The sequence below is a fragment of the Oryctolagus cuniculus genome, chromosome 7 (genome assembly GCF_964237555.1).
Source record: "Oryctolagus cuniculus chromosome 7, mOryCun1.1, whole genome shotgun sequence".
Lineage (NCBI taxonomy): Eukaryota > Metazoa > Chordata > Mammalia > Lagomorpha > Leporidae > Oryctolagus > Oryctolagus cuniculus.
Window position 1 is genome coordinate 25390281 of NC_091438.1, and position 7445 is coordinate 25397725.

Here is a 7445-nt window from a genome sequence, read left to right on the forward strand (position 1 = left end):
GGAAGACCTTTCTCTCTGTCTCTCTCTCTCACTGTCCACTCTGCCTGTCAAAAATTAAAAAAAAAAAAATAAACCACAAATCAGCTGAGGCACCCAAAACAATGACAGCAAGCCAGAATTGGAGCAAGGCAACAGCTGTGCCCTGATTGAAAAAGAACCTTCCTCTTGTGCCCTGAACTCAACATGCCAGCCTCAAAACAAAACTCACATCAGAAAATTCATTACAAAACATGATAAATAAGTAAAATGTGAAAAAATCCAAAGAAATGCAAGAGTTCTTAGTGATATTGGGCTTGAGTTAGTCACAAGGAAACTAGCTGTTTCTGGATTCATCCACCCCACCTATCTGACTGGCTGTGGAATTCTGATTGAATTCACCTGAAAATCGCGCTCACACTTGATTTGGAGGAAATTAATATCTGCCCCTCAGCGGAAGGGTTCTATGTCATTTTCCAAAGCCCAAAAACTCATCTTGGTCATGTTGCCTATGATTTCTAAGCATGAAAGCCCAATATGTTCTGTTTTTCAATTTCATAATGGATCCTCATTCTAAACCCTTGTTTGTATTGCATCAGAATACACAATTTGAAAATGAAAAAGGCAAAACCAACTCAGACCAACAAAACATTTAGGAAATTGCCACTCAAAACCACAAATTGGCTGAGGCACCCAAAACAATGACAGAAAGCCAGAATTTGAGAGAGCCAACAGCTGTGCCCTGATTGAAAAAGACCATTCCTCTGGTTCCCTGAACTCCTTAAGCCAGCCTCAAAACCAAAACCCACATCAGAAAATTTATTACAAACCATGATAAATAAGACAAATGTGAAAAATGCAAAAAAGAAAATGAAATGCAAGAGTCCTTTGTGATATTGCGCTTGTTTTAGTACAAGGAAACCAGCTGTTTCCAGATTCATCCACCCCTCCCAGCTGACTGACTGTGGAATTCTGATTGTATTCACCTGAAAAGAGAGAACATTTATAAGTATATTGGGACTGTGGAACCTGTCATTTACCAATCATATGTTAGACTGAATCATAGACAAAATATAGGGAAGAAATCCTATGCATGTAAACCTTGTGGGAAGTCATTCAGTATTAAATTCTGCCACACCCTCCATCACAGCACTCATATTGTGGAAAACCCTCATGTGTGTAATGATTGTGGAGAAACCACTCACCAGAAGTCAGATCTCATTAGACATCAGAGAATTTACACAGGGTTGAAATCTTACAAATGTAATGACTGTGGGAAGTTCTTTGGCCAGAAGAAACACCTCATAAATCATCAGAGAATTCACACAGGTAAGAAACCTTATGAATGTAATGACTGTGGAAAATCATTTGGCCAGAAGGCAAACCTCATAAATCATCAGAGAATTCACACAGGTGAGAAACCTTATGAATGCAATGACTGTGGAAAATCATTTGGCCAGAAGGCAAACCTCATAAATCATCAGAGAATTCACACAGGGGAGAAACCTTATGAATGCAATGACTGTGGAAAATTCTTTGGCCAAAAGGCAAACATCATAAATCATCAGAGAATTCACAGAGGGGAGAAACCTTATGAATGCAATCATTGTGGAAAAGCTTTTGCTGAGAAATCAAAGCTCACAAAGCATCAGACAATTTGTACTGGGAGAAACCTTATGATTGCAACGACTGTGGAAAAACCTTTGCTGAGAAGTCAAACCTCAGAAAGTATCAGAGCCTTCACACCATGGAGAAAGCTTATAAATGAAATGACTGTGGAAAAGCCTTTGGTTCCATCCTTGCATACCAAGGATAAATCCCACTTGGTCTGGGTGGATGATCTTTCTGATGCATTGTTGGATTCAATTGGCCAGAATTCTGTTGCAGATCTTTGCATATATGTTCATCAGGGAAATTGGTCTATAATTACTTTCTTTGTTGCACTTTTTTCAGGTTTAGGAATGAAGGTGATGCTGGCTTCATAGAAAGAATTTGGGAGAATCGCCTCTCTCTCAATTGTTTTGAATAACTTGAGAAGAATTGCAGTTAGTGCTTTAATGTCTGTTAGAATTCAGCAGTGAAGCCATCCAGTCCTGGGATTTTCTTGGCAGTGAGGGTCTTTATTACTGATATCATTTCCATCCGGTTATGTGTGTGTTTAGGTTTTCTATATCTTTGTTGCTCAATTTAGGTAGGTTTTATGGATGGAAGGATGGCGGAAAGCCTCTATACTGTACTTCATAACTCATAAGATATCAGAGAATCCACACAGGGAATTTTCTACATGACCTTTTTGTGCAAGTTATATCTCATGAAATATTAGAGAATTCACCAAGGGGAGAAATGCATGAATGTAATACATGTGAATAAGCCTTTGTGGTGCAAATCAGACCTCATCAAACATAAAAGAATTCTCATGGGGAGAAATTTTATGAATGTAATGACTCAGAGCCTTTTACCATAATTCAGCCCTCATTGTACATCATCAAATTCATATATGGAAAAACTCCTTTGAAAGTAAAATCCATTTAATTAGAAGCCATACCTCATAAGCCAACAGGGAATTCACGTGGGAGAGAAACCTTATGGGTGTAATGAGTGTTGGAAAGCTCTGCCCAAATCTCTCCTTATATCAGAATGCACAACATATATATCTAATGAATGAAATAAATGTGAGAAAGTCATTTCACATAGGTAATGCCTCATAATCCATCATGGAATTTGAACAAGGGAGAGACCTTAACAATATAATGAATGTGGAAGAGCTTTTCTCCAAAATTCATGTAAGTATTGTGACAAAACCTTTTGCTGGAAATCACATCCTATCCAACAGAGACTCATGTAAAGGAGAAAGCTTATAAATATTATTAGAGGCAGAAGTCAATGGTACATCAGAGAATTGACACAGGTGGTTTCTTAGGAGTATACTGATTGTGTAAAAACATTTTCTTTATTTCAGGCTTGTATAGATACAGAATTCACAAAAGGTGATACTCTTTGCATGCTGTAAATACGATAAAACCTTTAGCCAGAAATTAGACTTCAACAGACTTCAGAGAATTCATAAGGAACAAAAGTTTATGCAATGAATTTGGAAAATATATTTCTGCTATAAATAAGTCTTCAATTCCCATGAATAGACTCACAAATGAGAAAACATGCATGCATAGAAAAGTTTTGTACCATAAATTATCTCTGGATGGTAAACTAATAACTCACACAAAAGAAAAATCATGAGTGTAATGGAATTGGGAAACCCTTTGCTATAAGGCAGATTTCCAGAAAGCTTAGCAAGATTACAGAAAAGTCTCTGAAAATGTAACATGTCTGAAAGATTTGTTGGCATCACAAAGTGGAGGATAGCTCAAGTGCATGTGTTTTTGTGCCTGGCATCCAAATTGATATCTCTTTTTCTTTGATGAATTCCTTGTTTATTTATTTAGCAGATTTAGAGACAAAGGATTCCTGCCCATTGATTTACTACTATATGCCCACAATTGCTATGGTAAGGTATATGGCAAAAACTGAGTGCTGGGGGCTGTGAATCTGATTCATCACTGATAACATTGAAGACATTGGTTCCTGGTTCTTATGCTGCTATGCATGGAAATGTTTCTCTAATTTCATTTTCAAATAGTGCATTGTTAATATAAAGAAATGCTTCTAATTTTTAAAATTTCATTGAAATAATTTGTGATTAATGTGTACTAGTCATGCATTATTACAGGGTGTAGTGCAATATTTGCACACATTTATGCAGTAAAAACTGATCAAGCTAAGCAACTATAGTTTTATTAATTTTTTAAAGATTTATTTATTTGAAAGACAGAGTTACAGAGAGAAGTAGCAGCAGAGAGAGAGAGAGGTCTTCCTCTGCTGGTTCACTCCCCAGATGGCTGCAATGGCCAGAGCTCTGCCAATCTGATTCCAGGAACCAGGAGCTTCTTCCAGATCTCCCACTTGGGTGCAGGGACCCAAGGACTTGGGCCATCTTCTACTGCTTTCCCAGGCCATAGCAGAGAGTTGTATCAGAAGAGGAGCAGCCAGGACTAGAACTGGTACCCACATGGGATGCTGGTGCTTCAGGCCAGGGCGTTAGCCCACTGTGCCACAATGCTGGCCCCCAAGCAACTACAGTTTCTAATTCTGCTCCGTGATTTGAGACTACCAGCTCCTCTCCTTCAGTTCTTTACACAGAACCTAATATGGTTGAATGTAGTCATCTCATTATATTATGGAACCCCAGAAGTTCTTTCTGCCTCTTTGTATTTTGTTACCTATTATCCAATCCCCCTCTATCCCTAGCTGCTTCCCTTCTCAGCCTCTAGGAATCACAGTTCTGTGTTCAGATCCATTATTTTCTTTCACTTCCACATGTGACAAGGACCAGGTGACATTTGTGTTCCTGCTTCTGGCTTATTTCAATTAATTTAATAATATTTTGTTCTTTTTTTGTATCTAAATGAAGTTGCCCTGTCCATTTTTTTCACTGATGGACAGCTAGATTGGTTTCAAATCCTGGCTACAGTGAACTGTGTTATAGTGGCTGTGTTATGGGAAAATTGCTGTATCTTTGATATGCTCTCCTCCTTTCATTCTAATAAAATTTCCTTATTCTATATAGCCAAGAGCAAGATAACTCTCAAATGGTAGGTCAATTTTTATCTTAGTTTAATTTTTGTTATTTATTTGAAAGAGTTACCATAGAGGTAGAGACACAGAGAAGTCCTCCATTAGCTGGTTCGCTCTACAGATGACTACAAAGGCCAGAGCTATGCCATTCTGAAACCTGGAGACAGGAGCTTCCTCTGGGTCTCCCACATGGGGTGCATGGACCCAAGGACTTGGACCATCTTCTACTGCTATCCCAGGAGATAGCAGAGAGTTGGATTGGAAGAAGAGCAGCTGGAACTAGAACTGGCACCCAAATGGGATGCTGGCCCTTCAAGCCAGGGCTTTAACTCACTGCACAACAGCGCCGGCCCAATTTTTATCCTTTTTAAGGAATGACCATACTGTTCTCCATAACATCTGTACTAATTTTTATTTTCACCCACCATATATGATGGTTTTCTTTTCCCATGTGCTCTCTAGCATTTGTTATTTTTTATCAGTTTGGCATAAAAATGATATAGTACTGTTCATGTTTTTGTGTATTTTGAAATCAGTTAATTTGTTTATTAAATCTTTGTTTATTTGAAAAGTGGATTTAGAGAGAGGGGGAAAGACAGAGATAGCTTTCATCTGCTGGCTCACACCCCAGAGAGTTGCAACAGTTGAGCCTGGGGCATGCTGGAGTCAGGAGCTTCATCCAAGTCTCCCACATGAGTGGCAAGGACCTGAGTCCTTTGTCCATCTTCTGCTGGTTTCCCAGGTGTTTAGCAGTGAGCTAAATTGGAAATGGAGATTCCTAAACTCAAAGTGGAATTCAGATGTTATGCTGGCCTCACAGATTGCAGCTTTCCCCACTTGGCCACAATGCCAGCCCCTCTATCAATTTAATTCCTCAAAAATAGGTCAGTAATGTTGGCATCTATCTCATTTTGTGTTTTCTCTGTTATTATTCAACTTATTGATGTCTTATTTTTGCTCACATTATTCCTCTCAATTGCTCTACCTGAGGTGAGTAGGGCTGCTGTGTTGCTTAAATGCAGTGTATGCTTTAGATTACTCATTTACTGAGTGCATGTATTTCACATAGCACTTCACTGAAGTTCTACTATGTCCCAAATCCTCTTCTAGGCACAGAATTCAGACCACTTTTCTCTTAGGCCCACATCTTGCCTTTAACATACTACTTGGAATTTAGTAGCTCATGAAATCTGCAGACTGCATAAATGAATGAATAGTTTGAGGGCTGTGCTTTTGTGGAGGAACTTCATGGGAGACCGAAGGAATAAAATAAATCAAAAGTATCCACAGTATATAGAACGTATACTATTTTACAAGTCACAGAGAAGAGGAAGAAGAAGGAAAGTAGTAAGACTAGAAAGTTTGTGGCAAGACTAACAGGCGCTGGTCAAGAACTTAATAAGCCCATTAGGAAAGCAGTAAGGTTTCTTTTTTTTTTTTTTTTTGAGGAAAAGATTTTATTTCTAGTGATGAAATTGGCTACAGAACATTATGAAAGTTTAAAAATACAAAGAGAAATTGTCTATAATTAATAGATTCAAAATTTGACAATCAGTGAATATCATCATTAGTCATTACCAACAACAGTTATTGATTTGAAAGGCAGAGTGACAGGAAGAGGGAACCACTGTTTCACTCCCCAGACACTTGCAATAGCCAAATCTTGACCAAGCCAAAACCAGGAACTGGGAATTCATTCTGGATGTCCCATTTGGGTGCAGGGACCCAAGCACTTCTGCCATCCTCCGTCTCCTCCCAGGGTGCACACTAGCAGAAACTTGCCTCAAAGCAGAGAAGCTACCACTCAAGCCAGGCATTTGTATATGGCATGTGAGTGTGTGGTGGAATGAGAAGGCCATGTCAAGATGGCTGCTGGCACGCTGCTGGCAACATAAACTGCCTGGCAACAGGCTGTGATTGGATGGCTTCAGAAACTGCCTGGCAACAGGCTGTTGCTGATTAGGGCATAGACAGCTCCTTGACCAAATTGGCTGCCTTGGCTATTTAAGCTGCTGTACCAACTGAAATAAACAAGTCTGGGGGCTGCTCCACTCTGGTGTGCTTTCACTGGACTCCCGGGGTCTGTGTGGTGACTCCACGCCTCTTGCCCCCACAACACTCCTCCTCTCAGAACGAATCCACCTCAACATGGGTGTACCTATGGGTGGGTTAACTCACTGCACCACAGCCCCCATCTATTAGTGATTAATTGTGTAAATACAGGTGTACAAAAAGCTGTTTTCTCTTGCAACCTAATTAGATAGCAAGCCCTCATAGATAAAAAAAAAAGACAAAGTTATTTCTATGCCAAGGAAATTACTCTGTAGTCTTTCTCTTATAAACTACGTATTGCTGAACCTAGATAATTTTTCCTTTATTTAACAATGACATGAAAATGTCAGTTGAGTTGGTTTTCCTGAAGACCTTGTTTCTTGAATATTGGTGGCTAGCTGAGATAAATTCTTTTCATCTCTTTCTCGCTTCGGCAGCACACGTGCTCGCTTCAGCAGCACATATACTAAAATTGGAACGATACAGAGAAGATTAGCATGCCCCTGCACAGTAAGGTTTCTTTACCTCCCTGTAGACTCTGCTCTCCAGAGGTGAACAGGGTCCTCTAAACCCACTTGCTGCACACACAAACACCTGAGCATTGTATTCTCCCACAGGTGTTGGAGACTGATATGGTGTTCTGATTTATATTTACATAATGGCTAGTGACATCGGGCATATTCACATGTTTTGACCATTTACATTTCTTCTGAGAAATGTCTATTCAGATCCTTGCCTGTATTTTTTGGAGTTTTTCCAATTCATGTAAATGTTCTGGAAATCTG

General features: G+C 39.3%; 1 pseudogene; it reads left to right on the plus strand.

The window, feature by feature from the left end:
• The first annotated feature begins 7102 nt into the window (after positions 1 to 7102).
• LOC127485999 (U6 spliceosomal RNA) lies at positions 7103 to 7170 on the plus strand (annotated as a pseudogene).
• Positions 7171 to 7445: the final 275 nt, after the last annotated feature.